Below are 19,822 nucleotides of genomic sequence, written 5' to 3'. Positions count from 1 at the left end.
AATTTATTTGGTTCTCAATTGGATTCTTTTATCTCCACTATCACTGGGGGAAAGGGAGTTTTTCTGCCCCAAGATAAGAAATCTAAGGGTAAGTTTAAAGCTCCCAATAATTTTCATTCCTTTCGTCAGAAAGAGAACAAAAAAACTCTCCTTCCTCCTTCCTAAGGCCTCTGGTTCTAATTGGAGACCATCTCTGAATTGGAATGAATCCAAGCCTTATAAGAAACCAATTTTAGCCCCTAAGACTGCATGAAGGTGTGGCCCTCAAACCAGATCAACTGGTGGGGGGCCGATTGAAATTATTTCAAGACATTTGGATAGATTCTGTTCAAAATCAGTAGATTTAGGATATTGTTTCTCAAGGGTATCAAATAGGTTTTAGAATAAGACCTCCCATGGGAAGATTCTTTTATTTCTCATGTTCCAACAAACCCCATGAAGGCTCAGGCTTTTTGGAAGTGTGTTTCAGACCTAGAGCTTTTAGGGGTGATTGTCCCAGTTTCTCAGCAGGAACAGAGTTTGGGTTTTTATTCAAATCTGTTCATTGTCCCAAAGAAAGAAGATTCGTTCAGACCAATCCTGGATCTGAAAATTTTAAATCGTTTTGTAAGAGTCTCAACTTTCAAGATGGTGACTATACGGACTATTCTGCTTTTTGTTCAGCAAGGTCATTTAATGTCCACAATAGACTTACAGGACGCTTATCTTCACATTTCGATTCATCCAGACCACTATCGTTTTCTAAGATTCTCTTTTCTAGACAAGCATTACCAATTTGTTTTTGCTCTTCCGTTTGGCCTAGCTACAGCTCCAAGAATTTTCTCGAAGGTTCTCGGTGCCCTTCTCTCTGTAATCAGAGAAGAGGGTATTGCAGTGTTTCCTTACTTGGACGATATCTTGGTACTAGCTCAATCTTTTCATTTAGCAGAATCTCACACAAAACAACTAGTGTGGTTTCTTCAAAGACATAGTATCAGAGAACAAAAAATAGTGGTGCACAGGGTGCACAGGAGAGCACTTGTAGAATGCAAATTACATTGGCAGCTGAATAAAACAATAAACAATAAAATTGCTTGCAAGCACAAGAAAAGGCACGGTATGATGTGTTTCGGCCTTACGCCATCATCAGATACCTGCATAAGTCTCATACTAATTACCTTATAAAGGTACCTGTTTTAACTGATTGGATATTCCTAAACCTTCATTGAAAACTCTCCCTACTCAACCCTTAAAGGAGTGTGAAAAAGAGGCACACAGCATTGTTAACCCATTCAGGTGTTGATAAAAGACACCTTAAATCATGCAAGGTTTATTCTTTTTGTATTTACTAGTTGTGTATAGTGAAAAGTTTGTCATTTAGCAATCTCTATACTAAGTTCTTTCAAAGTACACTGCTTGAAGAAACTGTATTTGCTTTTATAAATCAACCTCATCTTCACTAAATACAATGTAATACTTTAAGATATCATCTAAGCCAAACTAGAGGCTATTAGAATGCATTGTGATTAAAAACCTCTAAATACTCCACAAGTAGGAAGATGGTACTATTCTCTCATTCTTGTAATAAAACTTTTTTCTTACTTACTTACTTACTTCCAGGCATTAATAATGTCAGCCTCTGTATTGAATCCATAAGTTAATCTGGTGTGCATTACAAAAATCCAAAAAGCCTCTCTTCTGGATAAAAGCTTGTCACAATTTCCACCCCTTTCCAGAGTTCTGACTTTATCTATAATTAACCATTTAAAGGTGTCAACATTTCCATTATGTCTCTCTATGAAATAGGGCAGAGTAGGGAACTAATGAAGAAATATAATTCAGATGTTCCTTGATTATCACCCTTGCCTCCCTAGTGCTCATGCATATGTACTGCATCCTGCATTCAGTACACTGTGCCAGGTAGACCACATATTTTGTCCTACAGTTAGTAAAACTCATGACATCATAGACCTTTTGAGTTACATATGACTGGAAAAGCTTTGTTACCCATGCATGGCTGCATGCCTTGCATGTTAAATTACCACATATAAAGTGGCCCTTACAAGTAAGCCAATTGCTTCTGCCCGTGCTTTTCTCTTTAACCACACTTGGTGAAAGATAATTTCCCAAAGTGCAGTTTCGTTTTGGAAAAAAGCAACAACCATTTTTGATGACATCATATAAGTCATTATGACCCTTTAGAATTGGTAGATGTTTCTTAACAATCTTTTTGATTTGCTCATATTGACTGCTAAATGTGGTAATAAAAGAACATTTCTGTCTATCATATGTTCTTCTCCTTTTTTGTGCGTCTGATAATAAATCCTTTCTGTATATTTTCTCAACTTGAGTAAAAGCATTTTCTATAATTTGCCGGTTATAGCCTCTTTGGATAAATCTATCCCTAAGATTGACACTTTCCTGAAGAAAAATCTCATTTTCGGAACAGTTTCGTTTGAGCCTCATATATTCACCCTTTATAATCCCAAAGCCTGTATGTTTTGGATGTGAACTTTTGGCATGTAGGATTGTATTCAACTGAAGTAGCTTCCAATACAGCTCACTTTAAATTTTTGCTTTCTCCAAATTGCCTTTAAGTAATACATCCAAATAGGCAATTTCCATGGGGTTAATCATATATGTGAATTGTAGTCCTACTACATTGTCATTTAAATAATTTACAAAATACTCCACTTCTAATGCTGTACCTGTCCAAACAAAAATTAAATTGTCTATGAACCTGTGATAAAATCTAATACCACTCTTGTATGGGTTACAATCTCCATAGATGTGAGACAGCTCCCACCAACCCATAAATAGGTTGGCGTAAGATAGGGCGAATTTCACCCCCATAGCTGTCCCACATCTCTGCAGATAATATTCCCCATCAACAAGAATATAGTTGTGGTTAAGAAGGAAAGTGATAACTCTGACCAGGAAATCCTTGAAAGGATCATCGTAGTTGGTGAATTTGTTGAAGAAGAACCTAACCGCTATCAAACCCTTATCGTGTGGGATAGCGGAATACAGTCCAACAACATCTACTGTAACCCAAAAGAAGCCTTTCTGACATATTTCATCATCCAAGAGTCTCAGTAGATGCTTGGTGTCTCTTATATAGCTTGGAATCAGCTTAAACAGAGGTTGTAGGAAGGAATCCATCCATGTTGACAATTTCTCCAAAGAGACCCAATTCCAAAGACAATTGGCCTCCCTTTAATGTTCTCCAGGGACTCGTGTATCTTAGGCAGATGATGACAAATTGGAACAACTGGTTCTCTGACATACAGGAATTCAAAGATTGCTTCATCAATAAACCCCTCCTCCCTGCCATCATCCAGAATATGACACACAAGCCCCTGGAAAGCAACAGTAAGATTATTGAGTAATTTACAATATACTTGGTAATCCTCTATCTGTCATTTCTCTTCTCTGACATACTTACTTTTCCACATCACCACAACATTGCCTCCCTTGTTTGCTTCTCTATATACCACTTGTTCTTTCTTTCTAAGTGTCTCAAAGACCTTTCTCTGTGAAAAGGTAAGATTAGATTGAGATTTTTTGGTTGACAAAAGGCTGTGTAAGTTTCTGAGATCATTTTCAACTCGATGATAAAATGTATCCAAAACCTCTCCCCGAGATTTAACTGGGTTAAAAACCAACTGTGGTTTGAAACTCACACCAGCTCTTGTCAATCCAAAATTGTCTTTATAGGTTTCAATTTCCACTTCCAAAAGAGACATAATGGGGCTTATCTATCAAGCTCTGAACGGAGCTTGACGGCCGGTGATTCTGGCGAGTCTTCAGACTCGCCAGAAACACAAGTTATGGAGCAGCAGTCACAAAGACCGCTGCTCCATAACCCTGTCCGCCTGCTCTGAGCAGGTGGATAGGAATCACCGGAATTCAACCCGATCAGGTTGATTGACACCCCCTGCTGGCGGCCCATTGGCTGCAAGTCTGCAGGGGTTAGCGTTGCACCAGCAGCTCACAAGAGCTGCTGGTGCAATGCTGAATACGGAGAGCGTATTGCTCTCCACATTCAGCGATGTCTTGCAGACCTGATCCGCACTGTCGGATCAGGTCCGCAAGACATTTGTTAAATTGGCCTCATAGTCTTTTGCCTCATCAAAAGCAACATCACACTGTGTGCCTAGATTTAATTGAGAAATTTTACATATATCATTGTTATCATGAACATTAGTTTCAGCAGAAAAAAACTTTTTTAGCGTAAGTTTGCGCACAAAATAATTAAGATCTATCACAGTTTCAAAAAGATAGAAATTGGTACTAGGAACAAAACCTAAACCCAAGTTTAATACTTCAATTTCTTCCTGACTCAATACTTCTGTGGTTAAATTGATCACAGTTAGATTTTGTACTTGTTCTTGGATTTCATATCCCTCAGGCCATATCTTTTGGTCTGTGCGTTTCCCTCTCCTCTTTCTTTTTCTACCCCTATTCCTTGTTTTGTCATGTCCTGGTGAAAAACCTGTTCTCCCTGTTCAGTCTTATTTCCTTGCCTTTGACTCTGTTCACATCTATAACTTTCTTCCTAACTACCATCTCTCCCCTGGCATTCATATCATGTATTGCTCCATCTCTATTCTCTGTCACTATATTATCTCAAGTTATAATTGTTAGGAATTATCCCGGGGCATTATTGGAAGATGAGTCTTGGATGAAAACAGTGGCCTTCTCAGACGTCTGGGAAACAATTACCAAAATAACACACACAGGCAGGTTATCATTAGCAAAGGTTTCGTTTATTGTGGACCCAAAAGCACAATATATAGACGTGGATACATTTGGGCACACGTGGGCATTTCTGGTGCGTAGCATCATCTTATTGGCCAAGCCTAACACAGTAATATATTTCCTACTGGCCTTATTGGCATGCAACATAACATATATGAAAAAAAAGACAGACATGAAGAGGAGGAGAAAAAAATGTATTTTGCAGCTTACAGGAAATCATGTAGGCAGTATATGGGTCATGGAACTTAGCTCTGAGCGTTGTGGTTAGGCTACAGGAAGCAGGTGTGGAACACAGGCAGAACAGACAGAAACTTATGTTAGCAAAATAATGTTAGCAAAATTACAAGTGGTGTGAAATAAGTACATAGGTAAAGTGTGCAACACAAATAAGTGATGTTCCCTGACAATTCCCCTCTTTAGTCATAACAATGACTACTACTGGTCTAACGTCTGGAGTGGAATGGGACATTTTTGTATGTGGTATTAGCAGGATGGTATCGACGATGTTGTGGAGTTCGAGTAGGTTGGTGTGGTAGAACCTGTAGGTATTGTGAGATAGGGGTTTGGGGTGGCAGGCGTGTATGTTTAGCAATGCAGAAAACAACTATCTTAAAACAACAATAACAGAATAGTATAAACAAAGCAATGAAAACAATAAAGGTACCAATATTTTTTAGCCATTCTAGGAAGCCTAAGCCAGTGAAGAATTTATCCCAGGGGTTATCAATGCCTGAGTTTTTCTTTAATTCAATGGATAATTCTTCCAATTTCTTAATAGCAAGCGTTACTTTTCCAGTGGGACCTGTATTATCTGGTATGAATGTACAGCATGACCCACCAGTTTGATCATCAAGAACTTTACACACCCCTCCTTTCTCTGCTAAAAGCATGTCTAAGGCCATGCGGTTTTGGAATGTCATGTAAGAGGTTGGGCCGAGTTGCTCAGCAATGCCTTTAAGGGCATCTCTGGTATAATTAACAAAATGTTGTTGATTATAAAATATATAGTTTATCCAGTCTACATTTTTATTGGCAGTTATGATGGGGAAGATGGATTCAAATCCAGCTTTAACCTGGTCACGGGCCTTAAATTCATTTGGGACCCCCCTTGGGACCCCTATAGCGTCTATGTATACATGGGGGTCAAAACTACCTGGGATAGCCTTAGTCTGTCTCCGTGTACGATGAGAGGAGGTGTGGTGAGTGTGTATGTCATCTACACCTAAAATGTGGAGAGGCATGATAACTTTTGCTAGAGCACATTCCCCAGACCATTGTCCCTCTAGCCTAATGCGGATTTTCATATCCCCGCAAATCCAATATATGTCACCTAACGACTGAATGTGGTTATAGGTGTTGAGGTTACTATACTTATAACAGTACCCAGATGTAAAGTTACCTAAGAATCTACCTTTTCCTGTGCCCCTATAACAAGTGTAGTTACCAGGATATATAGAAATTCCCTCACTGAGGTGTGGGGTTTTAGTAATAATGGGGTATTTTTCCTTCCAGGCAATACAGGTTGACTGATTAACAATGGTATTAGTATACAGGCTGAGAAAGCAGGACTCAGCATTACTAGGGATGTTAAGGGGGACAGTACCTAAATGGGGCCGGGCATTACCACAAACATAACAATTTGATCTATTATATTGTTTGGCCGAAAAGGCCATCCATTCTAACCAAAGGTTTTTGTCTGAATAACCTGTTTCTAAGGCCATAGTATCTCTTGGTGAGGGATCAGCTATAGCAAACATGCCCTGAGATGGGGACTGGGTATTAATTAGGTTTTGACCAAGGTTTTGATAAAATTTAGTGACAATTTTGTTCCATTCAGAGGAATTAACCATATCTTGAAGCTGGAAACCACCCTTATCTCGGGATAAGGCCCCTCTTTCCCAAAAAGAGAGCATATAAGGGCCACTATCAATTGTACTGGGGTTTTCAATAGTCAAAGTAAGTTTCATACTCTGTCCGGGTTTACCTGCCGAAAGGCAAAGTCCGGACTTAGAAAGGGTCATTCTTTCCATTAAGGATCTCCTAATTCTATCTTTCTCGGTGAATATAACAGTTCCCCATCTAAGGCCTCCATCTGCATCCCACCCATCAGCATTCGAGTATTTACAATCATCATTACTAGTATCATCCCTCCCTATACACATATAGAATGACCTGGAAGGGATATCGTGGTAAATGTTACACTGTGTTACTACATCCCTGGGGCATAGAATAATGTCACAATAGTCAAAGGCATAAGTGGCAACATGGAGATTTGAAGAATTGTACCAAAAGGTTGTAGAGCGTGGTGATGTGGTTTGTGTAATGGCCATTTTTGAGGGTATGTGCTCGATCACCCTGAAAGGGGTCCGGTCTGCTGACCTTCGGGCTCTACGGAGGGCTGGAACATGTGGTGTTGGCAGGGTTGTTGAGTTCTTGGTTGTGTTTTGTTTCTGGGGTGAGTCAGGGGGAGTGATGAAGTAATTACAAACAGGGGCAATACCATATTGTTCGTCCGGTGTCTCATAATAGCAGGAGGCTATTATCCATCCGGGTATTGCAACCAAGAGCAAGGAGGAAAGGAGGTACAGGTATACCAAACAGGGGGACCCCTGAATGGCGATCATGTTGTTGCAGAAACGTGCTGTGGATATAGATGTTACAGAAGGGACTGTGCGACCAACTTCACCCCTCTTTTGACTGGCAGTCGAGAATGCTACAGGTCTTACAGAAGGGACTTTGTGAACACTTCACCCCTCTTTAGGCACAACTGTTTTCTGAGACGTCCTGGACTGGTGATACAGATGTTTCAGAAGGGACTAGACAGCCAGCTTCACCCCTCTTTGGACAGAGCTTTACCCTAGATGCGTGGATCCAGATGGGCTCCTGGGCTGTGAGGATGGCAGTACGAGTGATGGCCACAACTTCGGTAGGTGGACCGTATGGGAAGCCTCCCTTCTTTGCTTTATTCAGCTGTCTGATGCACACTTTGTCTCCGACCTTGAAGCTGTGGGTTGGTTCCTGTGAGGGAAGAGGAAAACGAGAAGCCACATCACCATAGTTGCCATTTAAAACAGAGATTAATTCATGTACATATCGTTCCCTGATTAAATCTAAATCACCAGTGACTATGTGTGGGTTCCTGACCCAGGGAGTGGGGAACGGTCTACCCATTAAAATCTCAAAAGGAGACAGCTGAGTGGATTTACTTGGGGACATCCGTACCTCAGCTAAGACTGCAGGTAAATGATCCTGCCATTTGACCCAATTCCCTCCCGTGGCCTTAAGGAGTTTTTCCTTAATGGTCCGGTTCATCCTTTCTACCACCCCTGAGCTCTGGGGGTGATATGGTATGTGAAATTTCCATTTTATCTGTAAGTGAGTTACCAATTCCTGCAATACCTTACTAACAAAAGCTGGGCCATTGTCTGAGTTAATCTGCAGGGGGCAACCAAATCTGGGAATGACATCAGTGCAAAGGTGTTTCACTACTGTTTTTGCGTCTTCCCTAGTGGTAGGAAAGGCCTCAGGCCAGCGAGAAAATTGGTCAACTATGACCAGCAGGTAAAACTGTTTGGTTCCTGTTTTAGGTATGTGTGTGAAATCTATCTGCAGGTGGGTGAAAGGTGCGGATGGTGGTGTTAGATGTTCATGTTTTGCAGGTTTATTGTTGTGTTTGGTTTGCAGACAAGTGATGCAACGGTTAATGTAAGATTGTACATGTAACTGTAGATTTTGTATGCAGAAGTAAGGTTTGATTAACTGTAAAGTGTTGTGGATGCTCAGGTGACTGACACCGTGGGCTTGTGAAATAAAAATGGGTGCACTAGTTTCAGGGATACCAATGATTGTCCCATCTTTCCCCTCTTTCGAATAAAACCCCTGAGGGTTTAATTCGAGCTTCTGAGAGACCCAGTATTTGATATCAGTGACAGTGGCAAACTGCTGTAGTGACGATGTGAGCACATCGTCGACCAGAGAGGGTGCCACAAGTATGGGATAAACACTGTCTTGAAATGGAGAGATCTTAGCTGCTTGTTTGGCTACTGTGTCAGCTAATGCATTACCCCTAGCAATAGGATTGTTAAGGTTAGTATGTGCTCGGCAGTGTATGACAGCTATTTCTTTTGGGAGCAGGATGGCTTGTAAGAGTTCTGTGATAAGTGTGGTGTGACTGATGCTTTTACCGTCGGCAGACTTGAAACCTCTTTGTTTCCAAATCATGCCAAAATCATGTACCACTCCAAAGGCATATCTGGAGTCGGTATAGATATTTACAGAGGCATCAGCAAAAAGTTCACAGGCTCGAGTGAGAGCTATTAATTCAGCTGCCTGAGCAGAATTATGCATGACACAGGAAGATTCAATAACAATGTCGGGAAGCTGGACCACTGCATATCCTGCAAGGTACGTGTGGTCATCTGGGCGGCGACATGAGCCATCCACAAAGACGTCAGGGACCCCCGGAATAGGGGTGTCCCGGAGGTCAGGGCGTGGGGTTGTGCTGGAGTGAATGAGTGCAATGCAGTCGTGAAGGGGGAGGTCAGATTGTGGTACGTCAGAGGATAACAAGGCCTTGAGAATAGACGCAGGGCCTGAGTTAGTTGCACAGTACTTAATGGTTAACTCAGAAGTACTGGTAAGCAGTATTTCATAACCACTAAGTCTCTGGGCAGTCATGTGTTGTGTTTGCAGATTGTTAAGGAGGTGCAAAACCTGATGGGAGGTATGTAAAACAAGTGAATGTCCCAGTGTGATAGGTTCGCACATCTCAACGGCCATGGCACACGTTGCGAGGGATCGCAGGCATGAAGGCATACCCTGCACAGGGATGGGCAGCTTTTTAGATAAAAAGGCTACAGGACGGAAAGAGTTACTACCATGCTCTTGGGCACAGACAGCCGCCATGGTTTTACAATTTTCCCTTGCGTACAAATGAAAAGGCTTTGTGTAGTCAGGGAGGCCGAGGGCAGGGGAAGTGGTGATGGACCTGGCAAGTTCATTGTATGCATGGGTCAGAGTCTCTGTCCAGTGAATTGTGGGTGGAGAGTCACTGTGGCAAACGGTGCGGAGGATTGAGTCGTAGTGGGAGCAGTCTGGTATCCACTGTCGACAATAGTTTATTATCCCAAGAAAGGTCAGCATTTCTTTGGGAGTGGCAGGCTTTGGCAGTTTAGAGAGGGCTTTTACTCTTTTTGCACTGAGTTCTCGTTTGCCTTTGGACAGGACAAAGCCTAAGTACTCAACTTGTGGCTGACAGATTTGCAGTTTCTGTTTAGACACCTTGAGCCCTTCATGGGCGAGGAACAACAAAAGGTCCACTAGGTCCTTTTCCCCTGCCTCGCATGAAGTACTACACAATAACAGGTCATCAACATATTGCAAAAGGACGGAACCACAGGGGCTGGTCCAGCTCTTGAGCATGGTATTGAGGACTAGGCCGAATGCGGCCGGACTGTCCGTAAATCCTTGGGGCATTTTTTTCAAGGTCATCTGAAGCCCTCTGTACGTGAAACTGAACAACTGTTGAGTGTCCACATCAACGGGTACAGAGAAGAAAGCATTAGCCAAATCAATGGTAGAAAAAAATTCTGCATTGTGTGGAATGGCCGTAAGTAGTGCGGTCACATCCGGGACTAAGGGAGGGAGAGGTATAATTAATTTATTCACGGCCCTTAGGTCTTGAATAAAACGATAACCGCCCGCCGGCTTAGGCAAGGGGTTAATGGGTGTGTTATACGGGGAGATGGTATGTTTCAGAATACCTTTCTCCAGAAATACCTTAATCATGGGGCCTATGCCCTCCAGCTTGTCGTCACTAATAGGGTATTGTTTAATGAAAACTGGGGAGCAGTCTTCACGCAACGTTGCCCTATATGGGGTGCAGTCTATGGTCCCCGTATCATATGGTCCTGTTGACCATAAGGTACGGGGAATGCTGTCAAAGAGAGTGTCAAAATCTGTGGTTGAAGGCAGATTACGGACATGGTCAGTAACCTGATGTATCTGATTGCTTAACATGGCCGTCTCCGACAACAGTGATTCCTCGGGCGATTTGCCTGATTCACTGAGGTCAAAGTCGACCGTCATGCCACCGTTCCGTGATATTGTCATCATTATTCCCAGTTTACCCATCAAGTCTCGACCAAGGAGACTAAAGGGGCAACCCTTGATAATGTGGAACGAGTGGGACAAAGTTTTGGGAGAGTCGGGTATTTGAACTGTGAGGAGTGGAGTGCGGAAGGTAGGAATTGGCACACCTGTGATTCCCACAGAGGGATTAGACTCTCGCAAGGGTCCATCGTATAATTCGCCCGAGATAGTGGAGCAAGTAGCTCCCGTATCTACGAGGAATTGTAATTCGGAGCCCTCTATGTTAAGAGTAACGAAGGGCTCACGATTATAATATGATGTAACCTTGGGTAAGAGTAGGGTGCCTCCCTCCGGGCAGCCCTATGGCCATTGTATTCTGTGTTGTGGTGGTCGGTTGTCACGTCTAGGTGGTGAGTGTGAGTGTGATCGGTGGTTGTCCCTGGGATAAAAGTTATCCCTGCCCTTACGGGGCGGATGGGGACATTTATTTTTCCAGTGTCCTGTTTCCCCACAATTAAAACACATGTTGCGTCTGTGGTCCTGATTAATTCTACCCCCCCCTTTGCCTATGGCGTGGAAGTGTGTTATCATTAACCTGAACATATGCACCCTTAACACTTTTATCAAAACATCCTGCAGCATGACGGGACTCAATAGCTGATAATAATTCCTTTGAGGTCATTTTGGGCCAATCAGGTATGAGTTGTTTTAACAAGAGACTGTCTGTTGGTGTCATACACCCTAACATAGTCTGATTCTTTAATACAGCCATTCCATCCCCGGAGGATAAGCCTCCTTCCTCTGCCCAACATTTAAAAAATCTTTTAGCAAAGTCTAAAATTGCCTCGTCAGGTTTCTGCTTGCATGCTAAAACTGCACTCATAGATTGCTGTGTCTTACTACAGCGTTTTATTTCAGTTTCTAATTCTGTCCACATGGTTGCCCTAGTTACTGGGTTTGCTAAACCATATGAAGTGACTGAGGTGCTTGTGTCATTTGCGTGTATTGTAGGAACTTTAGTCCAATCCCATTCATCATTTTCGTGATAATTATACAATTTATCAATTATCATTTTAATGTCAGTTTGTGTATACATGGCTCCCTGTAAATATCGTTTAAGGTGAAGGATACAGGCAGCAGGTTGTCTTAAAGGGTCGGGGCAGTCCCTGGTAATATCACTTAATTCACCTGCCGTGAGGGGTTTGATAATCATTTGGTCCCCAGCAATTAAATATGGCATAGTACTTATGGCACTGGTGCCAGAGATGCAGCGGGGGTCTGCCCAATTTGCATCTGCATGTTTTTGAATAGGTTGTGGTACCCAAGGCATTAATTGTTGTTTGGTCTCATTGCGGACAGAGACGTCCGGAGACTCGGGAGTGTGAATTCCATGGACTGGCAAAGTTACATTCGGACGTGGGCGGTAGTCGGAGTCACTATATCTCCTTGGGCGAGTACTAACACGGCCACCAGATGTAACTACAACATTTTGTGCTTCTCTTGCAGGCTCAATTCTATGAGGCTCCTGGACACTTACGTCATCAGGTGCCTCAGCCCCCTGTACATCTCCATGAAGTGGAGGGGGTGGACGTGTTCTGGTTGTATTGTAAGCCACAATTAAATCATCGTCATTATAATTAGTAACACTTGGATATATTCCCGCATATGGCGGTGGCGCAGCCATAGGGGCAGTGGCTATTGTATCTGGGACATTTTTCGCATAGACTATTGGAGGAGGACGTAAAATAATTCTAGAAAGTTTAGATTTATCTATTTTACTGTGTCTATTATTACCACTGAATTTATATCTGTCACAATATTTTAACCATGTATTGCATGTCCCAATCGGGATCTCCTGTATACAAATCAAATGCTTTTTCATTTCCCAAACACAAACCTCTTAACATGTCTTTATGAAATTTACAATTACAACCACTCCTAGGAAATGCATTTCTTGGATCTATATACTCTGTATAGCCACTGACGTCATCTAAAAATGGGATGACCATTGCCCACCCTACATCCTCCTGTCTAGCCACAAATTGTTTACATGTTTCTCCCTCAGTTTGGCTTTGTTTACTTTGACCGGTCCCCATGACCCCTGACCAGTAATAGCCTTACACACACACACAATCAAAGGGATTTAGCGTCTAATGGAGGCAAGTTCTGACTAATCCGTCACTAACAACAGCTGTTTCATACACTGTTACATGTAGTCTTCAAAACTGCTAGCCAGGACGGAGTATCTTAGTACTTAAAGTCAGTTGTTGTCTCCACTAACTCATGCAATAGTAGACACAGGATGAACCTTATGTCCTTATAATAAAATAGCAGCAATGAAATATACAATGAAAATACAATAAGAAATGGTGAGCGATAGTGAACACAGGACACGAGTTGTGTCTATGTCCTCATAATAGAATCACAATATTAAAATACAAACAGTATACAATATGAGTAATACAGAACATATAAAACAAATAATTTCATGATACATATGACTCAAATAACAGAACAATTACAATATGAAGCAAAAGTGCACATTCTATACAGGTGTCACCGTGCTATCGTTTATCCGTGCATCATTAGGCAGTGACTTTCGACACGGTAAACGGTGCGTCTTACACCTGCGTATATGTACTTATAATAGAGTTGCAATAACAAGACAAAACATAAATAGCAGCAATAAGGTACTGGTCTCAACCAAGACTTCAGAGGGCCAAATTAAACCTTAACCTTAAGCTCCATGGAGGTCTCCCTAGACACTTTTTTTACCCACCCGGGTTCTACCAAAGACAAAAAAAATTCCCCAAATAACTGGATATAGACCTTAATGGGCCTCCCACAGGGCACAGAAATCAAGTCACAATATATAGACAAAATTACTCACCCTGTCGAAGGCTCCTGGTCTATCACACTTCTGATCACCAGATTGTTAGGAATTATCCCGGGGCATTATTGGAAGATGAGTCTTATATGAAAACAGTGACCTTCTCAGACGTCTGGGAAACAATTACCAAAATAACACACACAGGCAGGTTATCATTAGCAAAGGTTTCGTTTATTGTGGACCCAAAAGCACAATATATAGACATGGATACATTTGGGCACACGTGGGCATTTCTGGTGCGTAGCATCATCTTATTGGCCAAGCCTAACACAGTAATATATTTCCTACTGGCCTTATTGGCATGCAACATAACATATATGAAAAAAAAGACAGACATGAAGAGAAGGAGAAAAAAATGTATTTTGCAGCTTACAGGAAATCATGTAGGCAGTATATGGGTCATGGAACTTAGCTCTGAGCGTTGTGGTTAGGCTACAGGAAGCAGGTGTGGAACACAGGCAGAACAGACAGAAACTTATGTTAGCAAAATAATGTTAGCAAAATTACAAGTGGTATGAAATAAGTACATAGGTAAAGTGTGCAACACAAATAAGTGATGTTCCCTGACAATAATATTCTCTTCTTGTATGTTACTGACCTGGCCTTCCACTCTTGATAGTTGTAATGGGTCTTCATGTGCCTGGTTGAGTATAGTAGGAACTATATCATCTTCATCAGTAGATGATATATCAGAGTCTGAAAGGGAAAATGATACATGTTTACTACCACTTTTAGCATTTGAATCCTCAAGAGGCGAGGTTACCAATCAATATTTTAGAACTCCATGCTATTTTCAGAGCTCTTCAGGCTTGGCCTCTATTAAAGAGAAAACTTTACATTCGTTTTCAGACAGACAATATCACTACAGTGGCATTTGTCAATCATCAAGGAGGGACTTCCAGTCCTTTAGCAATGAAAGAAGTATCTTGGTTACTTTCTTGGGCGGAATCCAACTCTTGTCAAATTTCTGCGATTCATATCACAGGTGTAGACAATTAGGAAGTGGATTATCTCAGCCGTCAGATTTTACATCCGGGGGAGTGGTCTCTACATCCAGATGTGTTTTTTCATCTTGTACAGATGTGGGGTCTTCCAGAAATAGATAAGTAAAGATGTGTGTGAAAAAAAGGTTTTCATAAATCCAATATAATCTCCTTAGTAGAAAATATGGAGGGTGCTCAGTGTAGAAATATTAGATGCAAAAAAGTACTGTAAAGAAAATATACACCATAAAGAGAACTTGCTTAAGATACTTATCTGAAATGAAGGAAACAACGACACACAGTACAATATGGATAATAAAATATAACCTTAATTAGTTAAATAAATAAAAGAGGGGGGGGATAGAATCTAGGTACCTAGTATTTTACCCGCACGTGTCCTACTCTAAGAGCGGGTGTTCACAAGCTCGTTCTCTTCTTTCCTTGCCGGGATCCTGTTGGTTTCAGCAGATGCAAGAAGGAGCGTGAATTCCAGCGAGACGCTGACCGCAGTGTGAACATAATCGGCTACAGTGGAGGTTCAGAACGAACCACAGCTGCTCTGAAAAGGTGTGAGTAAAAGTCATATGTCTCGGTCTTAAGGTGAGCAGTGCATATGCAATATCAAGAGGTGTTTCAGTTTGCGGACAGCACGGAGGTTAATTTTACATATGTCACTGATGGTCGACACCTGACTTTCCTTCTGATACAGAAACCAAGTTACAGTTCAAATCTTCGATACATCAAAGGCGTTTTAAAACGCCCTGGTTTTGGACATTGTATCTATGTATGGTTTGCCGATGGTCTGGCCAGATACATTATATGTATAACTACTAAACCATATTGCATAGCAATTCTACAAATTAGACCGGATCCTTTTGGACATTTGTCTCAAGCGATGAACATTTGGTGTTAATTGTATACACATTGCTAGCATATTTTTATTTTTATCCTTATATTTTTTATTATCTATTTTTTCCTTTTCTATTTTTTCATATATCTATTTTTATTCATTTTTGATAATAACTTTTAGGGCGGTATTCCAATTAGAATATATAGTTATTATTTTTTTTCTTGTGCCATTTTTTTATTGTCTTTTATATTTGAATGTGTTATTTAACAGGGAGACGTCCCTTATATTATGCTCTTATATTTTTGAAGTAAAATATTTTATACTGTACGTTTGATTCATTGTAATCTGTAATCTGTATGCTTGATTTTCTGCTTATTGTATTGCTAGGATTACTGATTAAGTGTGTTGGTTACCTTAGCTAAGAGCGCCCTCTCATCTATGGTATAAGTTTTGTTCTATTTCGACCGTCTTGGGAGACGGTAGGAGAGAGGCTTAGTTAACCTTAAGATTGTAGCAATGTAAAAGTTTTGTATTCTCTTGTAATGGGCATGCGGCTAACTCTGAACTCTGTCTGTCTCCCGAAGCGCGTTCATGTAAGCCGCATGCACATTAACAAAAGGAAGCCCCTACTATGCTTACATTATAAGTTTTGCTCATTCTAGTCTTTGGGGAATCCTTCAATGCCGACACACTGCTAGTACAATCTCCGCTAAAATACTAAACATCAAATTTAGTGATTCATTGTTAGTATCTTAGAGGAGATCATAAGATTGCGCATAAATTAATTACTCGATTACGAGCACGCTTCCTTACGCATGCAGCGGGTGGGACCGCTGATCAATGTAAGAACAATGAAGCCGGAAGAAAGGGAGTGGGCGGAGGAAGATACTTCAGAGTAAGATCGCATTTATATAAATATTCCCAAAAACGTAAAAAATAAAAAAATAAAAAGTTAGCGACTGAACTTGTTTATAGTCAATTAAACTAAAGCCGTATTCCAAAATGGTAAACTTTACTTTCACTTTAAGCTTTGGCAAAAGTTAAACCAATTTCTCCTCCTTTGAATCTAAATTTGGTTTTGAAGATTTTGTAGGCTGCTTTTGAGCCTACGCATAAGGTGGATATTAAGCTTCTTTCTTGGAAGGTTTGTTTATTTTGGCTATCTCTTTTGCTAGAAGAGTCTCTGAGTTGTCTGCTCTTTCATGTGATCCTACTTATCTTAATTTTCATCGGGTTAAGGCAGTTTTAATTCTACCATTTTTATGTTTTTGCTTCTTCTGAGGCAGCCTTTGGTAGCAAAGTCCTTCATACAATTAGTTGTCTCAGGTTTATTTGTTTTTGCCTGTTGGTTATTTTTAATTGCATATAAAAAATGGAGAGATATACTATTTTCTTTCAGTTCTATTAGGGTTGTGGATTTAGTTTATCTGTGAAAATACAGATGTTCTTTATATCCTGCCCTTTTTTCTCATTACACATGGTCTCCACAGCTTGGGTATTAGTTTCCAGAAGTAATACTTTCACCACCTGTATGAATGAAAACATAATTTATGCTTACCTGATAAATTAATTTCTTTCATGGTGGTGATAGTCCATGAGACCCTATCCTGTTATTTTTCTGGTGATGGATTATTTTTGTTTGCACATCTTTTTTCCTTGTTCCTATTTTTTGCTTGGCTATATGTCATACTAGTTTCCAGTAAGGTGGGAGGGGTTTTATAGCGCTCTTGGTGGTTTGGGAGTCTTTGCCTCCTCCTAGTTTCACGGATGAGTAATTCCCAGGAGTAAATAATTGTGGACTCTCACCATCATGAGAGAAATTAATGTATCAGTTAAGCATAAATTATGTTTTTTTAACTCGTATGCATGCATTATTTGTTAAAAAAAAAAATCCAAGCAGGTATAACGAAATGTACAAAACAAATCCAAATGTTTGTGAATGTGTAATTTACAAACTAGGCTATATAGAGTAGAACTTACAATAGTAATATATAAAATAACTTTTCGCTATAATGCTGTGCAGAGGAACAGGAATTAGACATTGGCTGCTTTATATGTCAATTGAAATAGCAGCAACTATTTCCTTACCATTCAGTTATACAAACTATAACAAAGTTCTATAAATATAGTAATAATAAAGGGCATTGGAGTTGCAGAATATTTTATATCTTGTGTATTTTTAAACATCTATATAATTGTTTATCCAAATGTATTCTAGACTGAATTCTTCTTATACATCTTTTAATCCATAATAATAATTTCATTATCAGATCTCTCTCTCTCTAATCCTCTTTTTTTCAAGAAAACTGGGATTTATGTAATCCTCTAAATTCTACTGGTGGATAAAAACTAGATTTGAAAAGCATATTATTCCGATCTGTGTGCGTTCTGAATAAATCTATGATTACTTTTCAGTCTTCTATAATTACCTTAACTGTGTCTTATGAAATCTCAGTGTTACTAGCATTAACAGTACATTTAACTGTGTCATGTATAATATTATATTACTTCCATTTCTTTTCCTTTCCAGATGAGAATAAAATATTCTCACTCTGTCATTTTGTTAGCAAACATCCTTTAATTTGCTGTACGTTATCTTAGCACCTCTGCTAAGGACAGTTGGGGTCATATATGTTGCAGGGTTAAGCTTGTGAAGTCTGCAGTGTGCACTTCCAATTCTCAGAATTTTTGTAGAATGTTCAGTTATATTACAGGAACAATGGTCAAATAATGAGATTATTCTGCAATGTTTTTTTAGTGATGCATAATTAAACAATTTCTATCACACTTTCTTATGTTTCTTTAAATGTGATTCAGAAAATACAATACAGTCTCTTTATTTAGTCTTTCTTGTCCCTATTTACAATAGTGAGCCTTTACTTTTGCTATTTTTGATATATATATATATATATATATATATATATATATATATGTATTTATTTTATTTATATATATATATATATATATATATATTGTGTATATATATATATATATATATATATATATATATATATATATATATATATATATAGTTCCAAAGATGACTGCACTCTGGGTATACAACTTAACACAGCAACTTCCAGGGTGCAAAGAATCAAAGTTAATGCAGTATTCAGTAAAAGACTGCACTCTCTGGTCTTCCATAAAAAATAAATTTTATTTATAGATAGTTAAAAACATGGAAAAAACATGACGTTTTGATGCCTTACTGGCATCTTTATCAAATGTCCCCAAGAGTCAAATGAACACCATCACCGTTTCACACACATCCTCAAAGGAATGTTGGCTGCGCGCACAGCCAAAAGTATTCACCTGGATGCAGCGAAGCTGCCTCCAGGTGGATTCAGAAAATGGCAGGGTGGATTCAGAAAATGGCAGGGTGGTGAAAGAATCCACTCTGCATCTGGGTGGATTCCAAAAATGGCAGGCTGGTGAAAGAATCCACCTTTGGATTCTTTCAGCACCCTGCCATTTTCGGAATTCACCAGGAGGCAAACGGAGCATTATAAAAAAAAATAAAATAACCGCTGCAATAAGTATCAAAAAAAAAAAACCTAACCGTCCGCAATAAGTTATAAAAAAAAAAAGCCTGCACGAAGTATTAAGAAAAAAAAAATACCCAATAAAATTATTAACCCCTAAATCCGCCAAACACAACATCACAAACTACCTAATACATCTATTAACCCCTAATCCGCCAACCCCCCTACAACGCATTAAACCTAGTTTACCTATTAACTCCTAAACCGCCAACCCCCACAATGCAAAAAAATAATTTAATGACTAAGCACCCTAACCTAACACCCCCTAAATTAACCCCTTAATTACATAAAAAAATACTACATTACAATTAAAATTAAAAAATTACATTACTTTAATCAAACATTACAAAAAATAATAAACAACACTATCCAAAATAAAAAAATTAAACCTAATCCCTATAAAAATAAAAAAGCCCCCCAAAATAAAAACACCCCCTAATCTAAGAATAAACTACCAATAGCCCTTAAAAATGCTTTTTGTAGGGCATTGCCCTAAAGAAATCAGCTCTTTTACATTACACATAAACAAAGTCCCCCCTAACAGCAAAACCACCCACCCACCAAACCCCCGAAAATAAAATAAAAAACTAACACTAATAAACCTAAACTACCCATTGCCCCTAAAGGGGCATTTGTATGAGCATTGCCCTTAAAAGGGCATTAAGCTCTTTTTCACTGCCCTTAAAAGGGCATTCAGCTTTTTTACAAATTGCCCAATAAACCCTAA

The sequence above is a fragment of the Bombina bombina genome, chromosome 6 (assembly GCF_027579735.1).
Source record: "Bombina bombina isolate aBomBom1 chromosome 6, aBomBom1.pri, whole genome shotgun sequence".
Lineage (NCBI taxonomy): Eukaryota > Metazoa > Chordata > Amphibia > Anura > Bombinatoridae > Bombina > Bombina bombina.
The sequence above is the reverse complement of the archived record's forward strand: the minus strand, read 5'-3'. Positions refer to the sequence as shown.